General features: G+C 38.3%; 1 protein-coding gene and 1 long non-coding RNA gene across 6 annotated transcripts in view; one reads left to right on the top strand and one right to left on the bottom strand.

The window, feature by feature from the left end:
* GRIN2A (glutamate ionotropic receptor NMDA type subunit 2A) overlaps positions 1-19,459 on the top strand; it is a 506,391-nt gene that overhangs the window by 61,183 nt on the left and 425,749 nt on the right. The window lies entirely within an intron of this gene.
* Positions 1-19,459, bottom strand: part of LOC140504227 (uncharacterized) — a 62,267-nt gene that overhangs the window by 23,428 nt on the left and 19,380 nt on the right. Inside the window, exons 4-5 of one of the 4 annotated variants that reach the window (XR_011967009.1) lie at positions 5,880-5,987; positions 1,368-1,780 (exon numbers count right to left, since the gene is read on the bottom strand). The exons of 2 other annotated variants lie outside the window; for them this stretch is intronic. This is a non-coding gene — a long non-coding RNA (uncharacterized lncRNA). Of the gene's footprint in view, positions 1-1,367; positions 1,781-5,879; positions 5,988-19,459 lie in introns of those variants that run through there. One more of the 4 variants, XR_011967008.1, reaches the window with a different exon arrangement.

The raw sequence follows: 19,459 nt of genomic DNA, 5'->3' as shown, positions 1-19,459 counted from the left end.
TTTCCTCAGCTATAAAATAAAGGCATTGGTTGAGATGACCTCTAAGGCCCTGTCCAGATGAAAATCTATGATCCTATGAATGTGTGGTAAGTAATTTAAGTTCTCTGGGTCTCAGTTTCCCCATACGTATGATAAAGGGATGGATGAGATGATTTCTAATGTTCCCTCTGGCTGTAAGTCTAGGTTCTTGTGATCTTTTGAAACCCCAAAGGTCAACTTAATTTATAGTTTTTTCAGGACGACTTTACTGGTTTCCTTCATTGGCAATGACCCTCAGACCTTATGAAACACTTCGTTTTGTACTTCTCCAATGCACTTATCTTATAATATTGTATATTCTAGCTGTCTGGGTTTGCATTTTATTCCTTAATTATGTTGTGAGCTCCTGGGAAGCAGGGACTATATATTATCTCAATTTTGTGACTCCTCTTCTCCTTCCTCCTCCCCCAAATGTTCTGTACATAGTAGGCAGTTAAATTTTGAATTTTATTGTAATGAAAGGAAGTGGAGACTACAAATTCATTCTAAGGCTATCCAGAAATGGTTTCTGTAGTTCAGGAAACTATAGACATAATGAATGAAGAGACACAGAAATCTTATGTTCATTCTGTTAACAGTCATGATTAATAGTCATGAATCCTACAGATTGAGACCATAACTGAAATGGCAGGATGCAGAATGACTTTAAGATCACCTGCTAAAGGGGCTGCTAGGTGATAGAATGGATAGAGCACTGGCTCTGAAGTCAGGAAGACCTGAATTCAAATCCAACCTCAGATACTTGACATTCACTAGCTGTGTGACTTTGGGCAAGTCACTTAACCTTGATTGTCTCATCTTCCCCTCCAAAAAAGAAAAAGACCACCTACTCTTGAGAGGTGCAATAAGAGGGAGTGGATTGAATATTAGCCTGGGTGTGAGGAAATCGGGGGTTGGAATCCTGCTTCTGGTGCTTGCTAATCACTTAACCTCTTGGAGTCTCAGTTTTCTCATCTGTAAGATGGGGATGAAAATAATGCCTTTCAGTATCTCACTCATTGAATTGTTTGTTTTTGTTATCAAATAAAATAATGTATGAAAAGTGCTTTGTGAGTTTTAAAGAGTTATATCAATGTGTGGTTAGCGCAAACATCAGAGATAAGTCAACAAGGGAAGCAGTCTTTCCTGCTGTTAAGAAAAACAAAACAAAACAAGAACTGCCCTTTTCCTTCTCTGTTTGATCCAGGTCACTGGCCCATGGCTCCGGGGTAGCCCATTTCATTTTGTCCATGCAGACAAAACTCTACAGAAGATAGATCCTCATAGATAAGGAGATTAAAAGCAAAAACAAAAGCTCCAAGCACAAGTAATAACTCTCATCAGCCAGTTTTAATCTTCCTTATCATGTAAATGAATTTAGGAGGGTGGCCTCCTGCCATGTGGACTTTATAAACGATGTATATGGTTGGTATCCAAGTCAAAGGAATGGCTGCAGAGAAGGCCATTGATGTTGGCGAATTTTCAGCTGTTCCATTGGTTTGGGGAGATGCTGAATATGCATCGATTTTTCCAGAGTATGAGTTTTGTCTTCCAGCAAGAGGCCACACCACCGGGGTGGAGTGGGGGTGGGCAGACCACAACACCTCTAAGTTTCTTGGGCTGTTTTCATATTCTTCTGCTACTCACTTTCATCTCTCCAAGTTACTTTAAATGAATTACTGATCTAATTCCTTTGAAAAAATGTAATGGCTGTAGATTTTTTCTTTTAGGAATGAAAAGGGCACTTTAGGAAATCAGAATCCTGAAAAAAATATCAAAGTTGAAACTTAGAGGGAGGAATCTGACAGCAGTATATCTCTAATGACCTTCAAGAACATCACACATTCCAGGCAATTAGAGGGTTTGGTAGAAAATAGCTCTTTCAGGTCCGCCTGAGTGTTCCTAACCTGTTACAATGCTCCTTTGCTTTGTAAAGCTTATCTCTACTTCTCTCTGTGGGTTCCTTACCTAGGATCCCCTGCAAGAGCCTTCACTTGGATTAAAATTCTGCCTCCTTTGACAAAGAGTCAAGGGGACAGCTGCGGCTATAAAAGGGGACCTTGATGATGATGCCAGCTTCTTTGGCAACCTGAGGCTTTTCTGGCTGTAGTCTTAGGAAGGGCATAATACATTTTGTCTTGGGGCCAAATATTATTAGAGGAATTTGCAGCGAAGATGCTTGAGTCTGGATGCAGCTGGAAAAAAATAACACATTTGTAAATAGGTTACCCTTTTCCCAGCTGGCAGCACTCAGAAAAACAGGGGTACGGAATGCACTATAACTGGCCCCATGCTGCATGGCGAATGAAAGTCCGTCCATCACAAGTCATTTGTGGAGAGGGTACAGGAAACCATGTGGTAGGTACTTGGTGCACCCAGGGGCCTCTTTTACTTCCTTCATTTGGAGTGCTTTACGTAAGTTTAAGCAGGTGGTGTTTATGCTTAGCAGTTTTTACTTTTCAGTGATATTGGCATGGGGAGTTCAAATTGGTGTGGCCCTTTAAGGTTTGCAAAGTTCTTTAAATGGAGGTAGTTAGGACTGATACACAGGGTTAAGGTCCTGCATCTGCTCAGCTTCCCTTCTAATGGGAACAGAGATTTCTTTCCATATTTGTCTCTCTGCTGTTTGTTATGAGTCATGCATGAACCTGAGAAACCCCCACTTTCCAATGCAATAAAGAAACTGTACAATGACTTCTACTTGAGCAGAACAGTCTGGAAATTCAGGATGTGCAGCTGCATTCAGGATGGGTATTTGCCTTGTGCATGATGGCTTTTGTCTTGGTGTTAAGGAAATAGTAGTGTGCCTGCTTCCACAGTATCCTAGTATTGCCAGCACTGCAAGACTGCTGGTTCTTTTACACTGCTTTTTAATGTTTGGCTGCCTCGATCTGCCTATCCCTATCTCTCTTTCCCCTTCTTCCTCCTTTTTTGTCTCTCTCTTTGTTTTCCCTTTCTTTGGGGGCAGCTGGTGGTGCTGTGGATAGGGTGCTGGGCCTGGAATCAGGGAGACCCTAGTTGAAATGTGGCTTCAGAAGCTTATTAGTTGTGTAATCCTGGGCAAGTGAGTTAACTTCTGCCTGCCTCAGTTTCCTCAATGTAAAATGGAAATAATCGCAGGGTTTTTGTGAAGATTAAATGAGATAATATATGTAAAAGTGCTTAACACAGTATCTGACACATAGTCGATACAGAAATGCCTATTCCCTTCCCTTTCTCTGTTCCTATTTTTCTCTGTTTCTGTCTTCTCTTTCTTTCCCTCTCTCTCATACCCTAAGGTCAGACATTAAGACATACTGGATTTTGTCTAAGCTAGACTTGACTTTAATTTGTCTCCTATATCTATATCTATCTCTGTATCATATCAATCTATGTATTATTTTTATCTATACGATGTAGATATACATCTATGTGTTCTATCTATCTCAGTATTTATCTACACATATTACAATCTGAAGAGGAAGAATTCTTAGTGTCAAAGCCTTAAAATTGTTCTAGATGATAATCTTAATTAAAGTTCTACCCCCTCACCACCTCCCCCCACACCAAATACTCTAAGTCTTCCAGATGGTGATGACTCAGAAAGTTTCATGGATAAAGGGAGAGCCACCAGTGGAAACACCCAGGACAAGTTTCCAGGGACAGCCTCTTTCGATGCTTTCTTTTCCTCTTTCCCTGGGAGGATAATTCTAGAGTGTTAGAGCTAGAAAGAGAGGGACCTTAGAGGTCATCCAGTGTAGGGAGTTCTTAACATTTTTTTGTGACTTACATACTCGTGGAAGTCAAGTGAAGCCTGTGGACCCCTTCTCAGAATAATATTTTAAAACGTCTAATACAAAGGCAGCTGATTATATTGAAATTCAGTTGTGAAAAACAAGTTCATGGACCCCAGGTTGAGCACCTATGATCCAGTTTAATTCTTTTCTTGTATAGATGTAGCCAGTGAGGCCATAGAGGAGAAGTGTCTTGAAGGAAACATAAGTCACAGAATGGGATAGTTTGTGGCTGTCAGGACTGGAACCCAAGTCTGGTCCAGTGCTCTTTCCTTAACTCCTGGTATTGACTTCATTTGGAGAGTGTTTAGCCAGAGGAAAGTTTCTAAAAGTTAGGAGGATGCTCTGGGTTCATTTTAATTTTGCTGATTTATATTTTGTATATTGTTACTTGCTTCTGGGAGATGAGAGACAGAGAGGCCTGCCAAGATTAATTCTGACCTCTGTTACTGCTGGAACTTTCCGGCTGCATTTCTAGTTCTTCCTTTTCTGTTTTATGATTATTTTACCCCACCCCACATCCCCAATCTTCCCCCTGTTCACTGAATACATTAGGTGATAGGGAGTTCTTAATAACAATACTGACACTTAAGCAGTGTTTTTTGAAAGTCAGTCAACCAGCAAGTGTTTACTAAGGCAAGCACTGTGATTAGTTCTGGGAATAAAAAACAGGAAACAATTCCTGTCCTCAAGGAGCTTATATTCAAATGGAAGAGATAATACCTACAGGAATAGGTACAATCAAGATACATACAGAGAAAATGGAAGGTTAGAGGGTCAAACAGCAGCACTTGGAAAGGACTAGGAATAGAAAGGGATGAAGGATTTTTAGAATGGCTATCATGTGCTAGGCACTGAGCTAAGTGCTTTTACAAAGATTGTCTCATTTGGTCCTTATAACAACCCTGTGATATAGGTTGCTGTTATGATTCCCATTCTATAATTGAGGAAACTGAGACAGACAGAGATTAAGATACTTGCCCAGGGACACAGGGCTAGTAAATATCTGAGATTTGATTTGAACTCAGCCCTTTCTCACCCCAGTCACAGTGCTTTATCCTTTACTCTCCCAGTTGTATCTAAAGGTCTAGGAAAGACTTTTTGTAGACATTGGTGTTTAAGCAAAGAGGGCTTGGCTATTCAGGACGTAGCATTGGAGGAAGAGGATGACCAAATAGGATCAAAAAAGCCTAGAAACAAGAATTTCAGGATAAAATCAGTTTGAATTGAAAAAGACTAGAAACGAGAATTTCTTCCCTTCTTCAGGTATTTGAGTGCTTACTATATTCAATGTAATATCTTCAGTGCTGTGAAGAGGTATAATGATAAGACATGGTCCTTGAATTTACAATATTTGGCATTGTTCAATTACTAAAACTGATTATCTTATGGATGTTGTGTTCCTATTTTTCAATAGCATTTTGAAGAACAATATAGATACCTTTTTGCCTGCGTTAGGTTAGGTATATTTCAGTGTAAAGATGTGAGTAGGAATGGGAGGTCTACATATGCATCCCAAGAACATCTAATCAAGCAGAATCCAATCCTGCCAAAACAAGACTAAATACACTGTCAGGAGGGCAAATATTCTGAGTTGTTTCACCATGAGCAGTGATAATTTGTATTGAACATATACACACACACACATACACACACACACACACACACACACACACACACATACATTCATATGTAATCATATTGGCAGATAGGCTAAACCAGGTCAAGGGTGGCTGATAGGCTTCAAACCCATGGGTGAGTTAGAGGTGTGTCTATCCTAAGCTTGTGAAGACTGGTGAAATGGGCAGATGGGAACAATTTATTCCAATGGTTATGAGGACAGTTGAAGCAGGTGCTGTGGGAGTGCTTAGAACTTGGTTAGAAATTGAAGATGTCAAGATTACCCACTGTATCATGGGCAAATTGTCTTGACTTGTCCTGCCGCTGAACTTCAATAACTCAGGAAAGAAGAGAGAGACTGACACCTTCATGTAACTCTGCCTCATTTAAATCCAATTTATGAGCAAATCAAAACAAATTAGGACAAACAATAACAATTACGACTCCCCTATCGTGAGTATGAGTTACCTGCTTGCTGCGTGACACTCCATCTTCCAACTCTGAATTTTCACCGACTGCTTCCCATGTCTAGAATGCTCTTCCTCCTCATTTCCATCTCCTGGTTTCTCCAGCTTCCTTCAGATTCCAGAAAAAATCCCACTTTCTGTGAGAAGTCTCTCCCAATTCCCTTTAATGTTGAACCTTCCTGCTATAATTTTCTCCAATTTATCCAGTATGTATCTTGTTTATACATAATTATTTGCATGTAATCTCCCTCACTGGACCATAAACTCCTTGAGCTAAGGGATTGTTTGTTTGTTTGTTTTTTCTTTGTACCCTCCATACTTTGCCCAGTGCCTGGTCAAATAGTAGACATTTAACAAATGTTTGTTGTCTTGATTTATTTGATAAATAGTCTTCTTGCTCTGTTGGTGTCCATATAATGTCAAAAGTTTTGGTTTAATGGAACCCTTTGGCAGTCTAGTGAATTCTATAACCCCCTTCTCAGTATTAGGCTTTTAAATGGATATAGTACATAAGAGTCTTGAAGGAATCCAGGAAAACCAAGAGGCAGAGATGAGGAGGGAGAGCATTATAGGCATAGGAAAAGTCTTAGAGACTAGCAAGTAGGCAAGTATAGTTTATTTGTCAAATATGAGGAGGAGAACAAAGTGTAAAAAGACTGGAAAGATAGGAAGGGCCCAAGTTATTAGAAGCTTTTAATGACAAATTGAGTATTTTGTATTTCATCGTGGAGCTGACATGGAACCGTAGAAGTTTAGTGAATGGGGGACAGGTGACGTGGTATTCTGCACAATAGGAAAATCACTTTGGCAACTCTGTGTGTGTGTGTGTGTGTGTGTGTATGTGAAGGTGAGTGTCAACAGTTGAGAATGACATTGAGGTTTTAAGGCTGGGTGACTGGAAGGATGCTTAATGCCAGCAACAATAATAGAGAAGTGTTCTGTTTTGGATATTTTGAGTTTGAGATGCCTATGAGACATCCAATTCAAGATGTATAGTACACAGTTAGGGATTTGAGATGAAGTCAGGAGAAAGAACTTCTAACTGGATTTGTAGACCTGGAAATCATCAGCAAAGAGATGATAAATGAGCTCATTGAATGTGCTAAGATTAAGAAATAAGATAGTATAAAGGAAAAAGGAAAGTAAACCCTGGACAGAGCCTTAGGGTGTATGATGATATGATATGATGATAGAAATAAAGGTCCAGCAAAGGAAACAGAAGGAACAATCAGGCAAGTAGTGATGAGAATCAAGAGGGAGAAGTATCATAAAACCTATAGATAAAAGCATCCATAAGGAAGAGACCAACAGTGTCAAAAGCTACAAAGAGGTCAAGAAAGATGAGGGTTGAGAAAAAGTCTTTAGATTTGGCAATTTAGAGATCTGTGCTAACTTTGGAGAGAGCAGTTTCAGTTGAATGATGAGACTGGAATTTAGACTGTACAGGGTTTAGAAGACAGGGAGAAGAAAATAAATAGAAACTAACTGTAGATGACTTTCTCAAGTAAGTTAGCTGAGAAGGGGAGGAGAGATATAGGATGACAATGACTGAGAATGGACAGATCAAGAGAACATTTTTTGAGGATATGGGAGACATGACTGTATTTGTAGGCAGCATGAAGCAGCCAGTAGATAGGAGGAGAGACCAGGGATGATAGTGGAGCAGCCTTCTGGAGAAGATAGGAGAAAATGGAATCAAGAATGTGTTTGACCTTGGCAAGAAGAAGGTCCATTTCTTCATGTAAGACTGATGAAGGAGGAGATAATGGGGATAGTTATTTGAGTCATGTAAGTTGAGGAGTAGGTTATTATTATTAATTATCATCAGTGATCTATGAAGTGAGGTCTACAGTAGAAAGGATATGGGGAAGGGTTACTATGGCAGTCCTAAGGAGTGATGAAAAGTATTGGAACAGCCTCTGTGGAGAATGGGCTATTAAATTAACTTGGGAGAAATAGAGTGACTGCCTTGCTGAAGTGAGGGCCAGTTGTGATTAAATAACATAAATTTTTAGAGGGCCCAGTCAGCAGAGTTTTGTGATTTCCTCCAGCTCCGTTCAGTAGCCTCTAAATATTAGTGAAGGAAGCAGATGGTAGAAGTAATCAGAAGTTGGAGCTTGGCAGGGCTTGATTGGCCAAAGGAGTAAGGGATTCAAGGAAGGATAGTTTAGAGTTATACTGGAACACCAAAGGGTCAAGATAAGGGAGCAAAAGAGGATGGTCAGTCTAGGAAATATCTGAAGGATTGAGGAAATGGAAATCACATTGAGAATAAAGAACAGAGCTAGAGCCCATAAGACTAAAGTAAAGATGAATGGTAAAATATTAGAATCAGGTAAGGGAATCTCTGTGTACAGTAACATGGAAATAGAACACATGTGAGTGACAATAAGACCAAAAATATGACCATCTCTGAGGAGCAATGGCAATAGGTCATGAGAATGAAAGAGACTGAGGGACTGGGAAGTTAGTACTTTTAAGGGTTCATCAACATGTGTTGAAGACAGTATGAAGGCAGGAGTTTGGGTGAAGAGGGACATTGTGAACCAGACACTGAACTTACTGGGGATCCACTGTATGTGCTAGGGACCTTCCTCTAGGCATCTTTTAAATTGTGAGGTAGCAACATGACATCTGACATATCCATATGTGATATGTCTCTTCCTCTTGCTTCTTCAGCTTACTTCCTATTCCTATCCATTTATTCAGTGATCTTCCTTAGTCCATTTCTTGTGTATTGGTTATCAGAAATATGCTTTAAAAATCTTATTTTATTATTATCTTTTGTTTACCACCTTCATTTTATTTTGAAATATTTGATTATTTTTATTTTTAAGGAACTTGATTTTTTTTGAAACTCTGATGATTTCACCATGCCCTTGATCCAACTGAGTAAATCAAAATAAACAGACCTTCAACCCAAATCTCTCAGTATATAGCTACATAGTATGGTGAAAACATTCCTCACATTAATAATATTTGAAAACAAATATTTCTTTCTGTGTTTTAAGTTCATCACCTCACTGTCAGGAAGTGCATTTCATCTTCATTCTTTTGGACTCTAGGTTTATCATTTCACTGAAGAAGTCTTTCAGGGTTTTTTTTTCCTATGATATTACTCTATAAATTGTGCTCCTAGTTCTGCTATATCTGAAAGCACATGTTTCTTTTTGCATTTTAAATTCATCACTTCTGTGTCAGAAAGCAAATAGTGTGTTTCATCTTTATTCTTTCGGACACATGGTTTATCATTGCGTTGATAAAATCTTTCAGAGTTATTGTTCTCTATAATGCTGTAGTTCTATAAAATGCCCTCCTATTTCTGCTAACTTTACTTGGCATTCATTTATGTCTTTTCAGTTTCATCTGAAACTGTCTTTCTTATCATTTCTTATTGACGTGATAATATTCCATTATATTAATATTCCACAGTTTGTTTAGCCATTCCCCTAGAAAAGCTGTACCTTAGTTTCATTTTTTTTTGGTTACCATGAAAAGGGCTATTATAAATAATTTTATATAAATCTGTTTTCCTTTGATTTCTTTGGAGTAATGGCCTCATGGTGGTGTGGCTGGGTCAAATGGTATGTATAGTTTGGCAGCTCTCTGGGCATAGTTCCCAATTGCTTTTAGGGTGGTTTGACCAATTTATAGCTCCGCCAACAGCATACAAGTATATTTGTTTTCTCATAGTCTCTCCAACAACTGTCATTTTGATCTTTTGTCATCTTGTCAGTCAAGCAGGTAGCAGATGGTACCTCAAAGTTACTTTGAATTGAATTTTTCTAATTATTAGTGATTTAGGGTATTTTTTAATAGGATTGTGGTTAGCTTGGATCTGTTCCTTTGAAAATTGCATATTCATATCTTTTGACCATTTATTGATAAATGGTTCTTAGCTTTATAAATTTGAATCAGTTTCATGTACATATGTACATGTACACACACATAAAAAACCTTTTGTCAGAGAAACTTGTTGAAACAATTTCCCCCCCCTAGTTTTAACTACATTACCTTTTAACCACATTAAATTTGTTTAAGAACTTTTAATTTTGTATAGTCCAAATTGCCCACTTTTTCTTATGTGGATTTTTCTATTACCTGTTTAATTATGAACTATTCACCTCTCCATAAATACCAAAGGTAATTTCTTTATTGATTCTCTAATTTGTTTATGATATGACTTTTTATTTATAGGTCATGTATACATTTGGAGTCTATCTTCATGTGCTGTGTGAGATGCCCATCTAAACCAAATTTCTGCCAGACTGTTATATGGTTTTGTCAGCAGTTATGGTCAGACAGTGAGTTCTTCTCCCAGTAAATGGGGTCTTTGTGCTTCTGTGTTTATTTTCTTCTTTATGTTGGGTATTTAATCTGTCCCTCTGATTGACTCCTCTCTTAATCATTACAATTTAAATGATTACTATTAATTTTTATGATCGCTATTTTTAGTGCAATTTAAGATCTGATACTAATATATCCTTTCCCACTTGTTTCATTTTTACTCGAGATTCTTGACCTTTGTTTCCTGCAGATGAATTTATTTTTTCTAGCTTTATGAAGTATTATTTTGAGAGTTTGGTGAAGCACCGAATAAATAAACTAATTTAGGTAGGATTGCCATTTGCTTTGATATACCCATAAGCAATGAATGTTTCATTTCTACGTATTCATTTTCAATTTTCTCTTCACTCTTTCATTTCTGTCTCTAAGCATCTAGACTTTTCATAAAAGATGCTTGGAAATCCTCTATTCCACTGAAAAATTATCTTTCCTTCTTTTTTCTTAATTTTGCCAGATAAGCTATTCTTAGTTCTTCTTTCTTTTGGAATATCATATTTTAAGATCTCTCCTTTATTGTGGCAGTTGCTATATCTTATGTAATCCTTACTGTGGCTTCTCATTATTTGAACTCTTTCTTGTTGGCTGCATATACTATTCTTTTCTTTGACCCAGAAACTCTAGATTTTGGTTATGAAGCCCTTTGGAGTTTTCATTTTGATGTTTCTTTCAGCAGGTGACCAGTGGATTCTTTCTATTTTCAATTTGCCCTCTAGTTCTAAGAGTTCTGAGAAATCTTCATTTATAATTTCTGACATATGGTAACCAGACCTTTTTTCCTGATCATAGCTTTTTTTTAAATCAGAAATATGCTATGGCAAACATATACTCTCCGTGTGTACCTCCATACTCTCAGTTGCCCTTTGGGTCTCTAGAATTCTGTTTCATAGGAGACTGTTGTATTCTAAGATTAGCAACCATATAGCACCTCCGGGAGAGCATTGGTAGAAAAGATGGGCTCTTTTTTTGGGGAGCAGATTGGGATCATTAATAGCACTGAGTAAACACAGGAATCACAAGCTGCGTAATACTAGCCTACATTTCTCAGGAAATTTAAGGTTTGCTGGAATCTTTCCTTACTTTATCCCTATAATGTATTACTGAGGTCTAAGGAGGTTGAATGACTTGCTCAGGGTAACATAACTGGTGAATGAGAGCCAGAATCAAAAATAGCTCTCTTGATTCCAAGTCCAACATGCTCACCGCTACACTGTACTTACTTCCTCTGAATACAAATTATGGCAAAACGAAGTACCATACAACAAATAAATGAGAGCAACATAAGCGATAGGGTTTGAGAATCCTTTTTCCATGGAGGGTGGGTTTGATGGGCCCTTGAGGAATGGTTTAAATTTCAGCAATAGGTTATGCGGGTAAGGATTGGAGGGGAGAAGAGTATTCTAGGCTGAGAAAATGGACAAAGTAGTGTTGGCAGGAATGTACAAGATGTACTCATCCATGGTATACCTAGGTATGCATTTTAGTTTGTGTGGAAGTTGGAGTGTGACCCTCACTCTACCAAATCCCTATACTTTTCAGGATTTTTCTTTTCATACCTGGAGATAATAAAGGCACTTACCTTTTGCATAGAATTATTGAGAGGCTCAAATGAACTAAAGTATGCCTTAAAGTACTATGCAAAAATGGGTTACTCTGTGAAGAAGTCCCCTATAATGTGTGATTATTTTTTACAATGGTCCCACTGGAAATACACTCAATCCCATGGAATTGATATATTGGTGAGACTGACTTACACTAAGCTCCTCTAAGCCTCAGTTTCCTTCTCTGTAAAATCAGGTGGTTGGACCTAATCCTCTAATTTCTTTTTATGATATTTTAATCTTTTTGGGTCTCAGTAGCTAACTTTCTTTGGAGGTGCTACAAGATGACTGTTTTAACTAAATTTTTTCCACAAATTTTTTCCATAATGGAGAATGTTGCAGTGAAGTTCTGATATACAGAGATGAAGTCTAGAGGGGGCACATAATTGCTCATTTCTATTATTTTGTAATTTCAATTTTACTTGACAATCTCTCTAACAGTACCTGAGGGGGGTCAAAATAAACTGTGTGTAGACAATAAGATCATAGATCCACCTCAGCAGTTCTTGCCCTGGGGTTCATAAACTTAAAATTTTTTTTTTTTTGATAACTGTATTTCATATAATTGACTTCTTGTGTATTTTATTTTATGCATTAAAAAACCCCAAAACAACCTAATCTTATTCTGAGAAGGGTTTTATAGGCTTCACTATTTGCCAAGTGGACCCATGACACCAAAGAAGTGAAGAGCCTCTGAATCGCGTTCTAACATTGAAAGAGACCTCTGAAGCCTTCTAATCCCATTCCTTCACTTTCCAGAAGAGGAAACTGAGACTCTGGGAGACTGAGTGGTTCTAACTTGAACATTCAAGTCAAAACAAGTAGTAAGTTGGGAAGTCAGATTTTGAATTCAGGTCTCCTCAGTTCAGAAGTAGTATTTTAGCTACGGAACCACAATGCAGTTTTTTAGAAAGTCTTTCCAGGGTATAATTTAATCTCCTCACCTAGTGGAGACCAATTTGCTCACACCCTTTGAAGTGTGCAAGTAAAGATGAATAATACTATTGCTTTGAATTTTAGAAAAATGGACTGGCATTTACAGTATAGGACACTTTAAAGTTCCAAATACTTGATTTCATTTAGGTCTCACAAGGACCATGTGAGATAATTTATTATTGTCCTTCATAAAGGCATCATGGAATAATGGATGGAAGAGCTGTCCTCAGAGTCAGGAAGACCTGAATTCAAATCTTCCTTACACTTACTGATTGTGTGACACTGGGCAGTTTTTCAATTAACTTCCCCGTGGCCTCAGGCAATTCCTTGAGTCCACATTGCAAATTCTTCCATGGTAAAGGGAGTTTCTTCATCAGCTGTTCCCTCTACCAAAGAAATAGAAAGTCTGGTTCAAAAAGACATTTTCTATTTTAAAAGTTTCAGTGGTTTTATTTATTTTAATTATTTAATAAACACTTATTTTCTCTCCCTTTGACCTCACCCTGAGCCCTGCCATAACTGAGAAAGAAAAAACAAAGCCTTTGTAATAATATACATAGTCAGGCAGAAGAAATTCCCACAATGGCCAGTGTTTCAAAAGGTGTATCTCATTCTGCACCCTGAGTCCTTCAGGGCTCTCTCTGGTGTGGAGTAGCATGTTAGTCATTGATCGCCTTTAATTATGTTTGGTTATTGTGTAGATCAGAATTCTTAAGTCTTTCAACGTTATTCTTTTTTATGTTATTATAGTATAAGTTGTTCTCCTGGTTATTCTCCCTTTGACATTGTCCAGTTATTTTAGTTATGTCTGACTCTTCATGACCCCATTTGGAAATTTCTTGGCAAAGATCCTGGAGAGCTTTGCCATTTCCTTCTCCAGCTCATTTTACAGATGAAGAAACTGAGAAGAAGAGGATTAAGTTATTAGCCCAGGGTCACATAACTAATAAGTGTCTGAGGTCAGATTTGAACTTATGAAGACAAGTCTTCCTGACTCCGAATCAGTCACTCTGTATACTGTGCTACCTAGCTGTTCTGCTCCCTTTACTCAGCATCAATTCACATAAGCCTTCCTAAGGCTTCTCTGAAGACAAGATCTCTGAAATTGTCCCCTTTGTTAATTCTTATGGCTAAACTGTATACCATTGAATTCATGTACCATATTTTGCTTAACCATTGTCTATTATCCTCATTTTTCAGATGAGGAAAACAAGCTTCCAAGTGAGGTGGAGTGAGTAACTTGCCCAAGGTTACAAAGCTAGTAAGAAGCAAAGATGCAGTTTAGAATGCCCATTCTGGCACTCTTCCCACAGGGCCAGATTGTCTTTCCAAAGCACTTAGGCTGCATGTTCTAAAACAGATGCTTACAAAACAGACCACTGTTAACATTTCATACCTATGGAGTAGGCATAGAAGTCCGAACTCCTGGAATTGTGGAGATAGCTAACACTCTATGCCTTTCCCCTATTCTTTGTTCCATCTGTGGAGGGTTCTGCCCCTATAAAGGTATGGCTCCCTAGCTTCCCTAAAGGGTTTTTCAAAGTAGGAGGCTCAGTTGCAGGAAGTCTGGTCTCCAATTGTCCACTGCACTCTGAGGTGTATGTACCCCAGAAATAAAAAGTTCATCCTTTATTACATTTGGTACAGTAGTCAGGCAGACCTAAATACAATAGATATCCTGGCAATCAGGCTTGATGGTATAGTGAGTGATTTATGGGCAGAGCAGGACCTTGTGCTCTGTGCATGAAAAGATGCCCTGTCTGGCCACATTAAGATTGATCTTCAGCATTTGAGATCAGTTGAGGGAAGGAGTGGTGGGAAGAGTTTTCTGTGTGTGGTTATTTTTTAGTGTCTAGTGAAGGAAGCCAGCTGCTCTAGGTGATGAGACAGATGGCTTAAGGAAGAAGCTACAGCAACACCCCACCTATCCATAACTCAGCTATTGAGTAATCTCACCTGTCCAGAACACATTGGAGAACTAAGAAATTTGCAAATAAAAAAAAAAAGGTCATAGAACAGCTTTAATAGATGTCACAGAGTTCATTAAAAGCCATGCACCACTCATGGGAGAGACCCTTGACATATGATTACTTTTATTTTACACAAGGTTTTAGCAAATGCAGTAATCTAAATGTACAGCAGATTAAGAACTACTTGGAGGTACGTGTTAGGTAGTGTTATGGGCAAAACACTGATAACAAGAAGTGATAACTGGTCATATAGTTAAAAGATTGTATACACATCATCATCATCATCATCATCATCATCATCACCATCATCATCACCATGGGCCATTTTGTACATAGATGGAAACATTGTACATAAAAGTAGACCACAAGAGAATCACTGTACTGTAACAACACTGGCTGTTGGTCCTGCTATTGCAATCACATTGATAAACACCTTTCTATTGAACACTGGAGGGTTTGCTCCCATCTACAATCTAAAAGGCTTGTCCTTAGCATCATAGTTCAAGTATTTAGATCTAGAGGGGCATGAATAGTTGCGGGGAAGAAAACATTTATCCTGGTATCTCTCCAGAGAGAAGCAGCTCCCCTTGAGTACAGGCAAAGTGATTGGTATCTTTTGTAGTAAGGAGCTCCAGTGTGAGCTGGAACTGAACAACCAGGCTATCTAAAGTCTGAAGGGATGTGTTTGGGGATTCCATTGATGTTCATAGTTCATGAACCAGGCTCCAGTGCATGGCTACTTAAGAAACTTTTTATTCTAAGTAACAGAATCAACTAGTGTCAACTAGTTCTTTAGCAGCTGTTGGAACTTCCTATTACTCCGGGAAGGGATGAAGTCACTTAACCCGTAGTAGCAGTCTGGGCTTGAAAGTCAGAACTGAATTCACTATTCCTTTAGTCAATGGGAAAAAGGGCAGCTAGGTGTTGCAGTGGATAGAGCACCAGTGCAGGAGTCAGGAGGACCTGAGTTCAAATCTCACCTCAGACACTTGACATTCACTAACTGTGTGACCTTGGGCCAGTCACTTAACCTCTATTGCCTCATCCTGGGTCATCTCCAGTCATCCTGATGAATATCTGGTCATTGGATTCAGATGGCTCTGGAGGAGAAGTGAGGCTGGTGACCTGCACAGCCCTCCGTCACTCGAAACAAAGTCAAGTGCAAATCATGTCATCATTTCTCTGATGGCATGGTCTTCGGCAACAAAGGACCAATACACACTCTGATCAGACCTGATATGGAATATTTTGTTCAGTTTCTTGCCCCACATTTTGCTCTCTCTGAAGGAATATGAATTTTGACCACTGAAACCTCAGAAGATATCTTGGAGTTTATGGGCTAGATTTCTTTTTTAAGGTCATGCCTTTAACCCAAATCACTCTGACTCTCATTGATTGGGCAACAACAGGTCCCAGGCCAAGCCTCACTTGGTCATTTTTTGACATCTTATGGTTCAGACTGAATGTAAATAGAAATTGTTTCTGTTGGCGAGAAACCCTGAAGGTCTTCCTCTCCCAGATTCCTTTTTATTTTTTGACTAGGTAAAAGAGGCCATTCTTTGTCTCGTTTCTTACTTAGTCTTAATCAGTGAATGGGTACTGCCTCTGACAAACTGAGACCTGGGAAAGACCTCAGCTTAAAAAGACCAAGATCTCCCACTGTATCCAGGGTCATCTGGACTTTATCTTTCCACTGGAGATGACTCCAGATGACTCCAGAGGAGAGAGTGAAGCTCTCTCTGCACAGTCCTGCTTCCTTAAATCCAATTCACTTTGAAGTCAGGACATCACTGATAGCATTGGTATGCTTTAAGAATGAAGGACAAATAACAATCTTTGTGCCTAACATGTCTTCCCAGTGACTGTTGAACTCCTATCCAAACTTTGAAGAACAAATCAAAAGTTATCCACTCTAGGAAGTCTTCCCTGATCCCGAGATTGTTAACGATTTCCCCCCTCAGACTTCACATAGCACATTGTTTTCTAGCGTTATCTTGTGTATTATTCTACCTTGGTTGGTACCTCATGCCCCTCCTAGAGCTCCCTGAGGACAGGCACTATCTATATCTAAATGTTTTTATCTTCTCAGAACAGGGTTCTCTGCAGGAAGAGATAATGAATAAATATTGGTTGATTGACTGAAAATAGAATAATTGCTTTTAGCTTGAATTGACAAAGGGAGGGATAACATTGAGTACTATTTCTGTTTTTTCCTTCTTCCACAACCTTTTACCTATATATGTATATATATATATATATATATATATATATATATATATATATATATATATATATATATATATACACATAGTATGCATATATATGTATAGTATGCACACACACGTATGCACATATATTTATATAAATTTATCTCTTTATATGTTATATTTTCCTACTAGAGAGTAAGATTCCCAAGGATAGGGACAATTTTTCATTTTAGCCTTGTATCCTTAATACTTAGATGTTGCTTTGAATGTGGTAATAAATGATTGTTGGATTAGATTGGATTCAGATGACCAGTGTTCTTGCGATTAACTAGCTTTTTGTTCTTGAATAAGCTCCTTCACGTTTTGGGGCCTCAGTTTCATCTGTAAAATGGGATTACTGGACTGAACAATCTCTGAAATCTATTTCATTCTAATGTCCTGTGAATATATTCACTATTGAGGTTGTTGGCTACCCTTTCTGCCATGTGATTCCATTCCTATCACTTATAGGGAGGGTGGGCAGCAGCACACAAATGGAAAGCTATTGTGGCTAAGAAGTGTTACTTTTTCATATTTCTTAACCTTCTCTTTTATCACCAAATGCCAGTTTGTCTCTAATGCAGGTGTGAGGCTGTAAGTTGCCAGAGGCATAGTGTATCCATCTCCTGTTCCTTCTCTGGAGTATTTACAGAATCGGGTTTTAAAAGGTTACATTTATTTTGTGGGCTGTCTTGCATATGTTATAAGGAAGCCCTCTGTGCTTGCTTTGGTTCATTTGTTTTAGATTTGAACTTTAGAATATAGAACTTTGATTGCTGCCTTCCTGTTTGTTTCACTCCAAAGATGTATAACCTTTCTCTGTGCAGAAAACTTTCTCAACTTTGTGCCCAATATATCTGGGCTGCTACTTGCCCTAGGTTTTCAGTAATGCATTAAGTTTTGCTTGTTGAATTGGACTCTGTTGAATTGAATGATAGTGTCCCATTCTGATGGCCACTTTCAAGTTCCTTTTCTCTGGGGAAAACTTAGTATTTGAAATCTGGCTCTGCAGATCTTAGGTTGAACCAGTGACAAACACTATCTTTTCCTGGATTCTATTTTTGATTTATTCTGTGTTTAAGACCTGGAGTTACAGTTCAAGTATTGTGTGTAGGACCAATGGAGATATTGTAGTACCACAAACTATGAACTCTTGACCCAGAGGTTCAAAAACCAGGTGTTACAACAAAGCAGGTCACAGAAGAATATGAAAATATGAAAATTCCAGAATATGAAAAATTTCAGACTTTGACCCCAGGGGAAGTGATACATTGCTTCTCTAAACCATACCTTACTATTTACTCCATATTGTATGATAAATAAGATTGGTTATAAGATTGGTTGGTTGGTTCCATATATGTTCATAGTTCTCTTTCCATTATCTGATTTCTTTAAGATTCCTGGCTAATTTCAGACTCTAGAAGTAAGTATATAATCAGCCTGAACTCAACCCAGTTTTACTATAGAGAAGAAATTTTACTGTGGCCTTGAGGCCACATGTGGCCTTCTTGGTCCTTGGGTGCAGTCTCTTGACTGAGTCCAAGTTTTATAGAACAAATCCTTTTAATAAGGGGATTTGTTTTGTGAAGTTTGAAGTCAATCAAAAGGGCACACTTGAGGACCTAGCAGGCCACAGGTTCCCCACCCCTGCTCTAGAGCCTAACCTGGGTAGAAGGAATAGGGTGGAAACATCTTAGAGATACCTCTGACATAGACTGTGTTCACTACTCCTGAACAGTCTTCCATGCTTGAGACTTGCTATACTCATATTTGATACTTAGAATGATTCTTTGTTCTAATGTAATACTACTTTAGAATAAATGAAGTTCTCAGGTTATGAATGGGGAGGTCTGTATCAATTCAGTGAAAGCCAGCCTGCCCAAAGACAATTTGACTAAAAGTAATTCAACTAAAACAGAAAACAATGGTGGCGTGATATCAAAATGACTCAAATCAGTACATCTTGACTTAGCTGGTAAATTGTTTTGAAGCAAATTGGCATGAAGCAAATTGGCTTGAGGTAGATTGTTCTACTTCCTCCTAGGTCAGTCCACAAAACTCTGTTTAATCCATAGTATAGCTAAATGACATTAATAGAAGTCATAGTAGTAGTAGCAGTCTGTATTCTTTATCATTTCAGGGTTTCCAGGCACTTTTCCCTCTGAAACATTGTGAAATAGGTAGTACAAATATTATCCCTATTTTACTGATGAGAAGACTGAGGTTTAGAGGGTTTAAGTGAGTTAGTTGCCTGCGGTCACAAAGCTAATCTTGTATCAAATAGCAGGACTCTTTGTGTGGTCCTGTCAAAGCGGAGATGATCATAACTACCATTTGAAAAAATTAAAATATTATTTATTCATTTTTAACATTTCTTTAACATTTTTTTAGTTCCAAATTCTCTTCCTTCCTCTATCCCCTCCCCTACCCATCAGGAAGGCAAGCAACATGATATAAATTATACATGTGAAATCATGTACAATG

This window comes from Notamacropus eugenii, chromosome 1, assembly GCF_028372415.1.
Source record: "Notamacropus eugenii isolate mMacEug1 chromosome 1, mMacEug1.pri_v2, whole genome shotgun sequence".
NCBI classification, from domain to species: domain Eukaryota; kingdom Metazoa; phylum Chordata; class Mammalia; order Diprotodontia; family Macropodidae; genus Notamacropus; species Notamacropus eugenii.
Note: the sequence above shows the minus strand (reverse complement) of the source record. Positions and strands in the feature narration are given on the sequence as shown.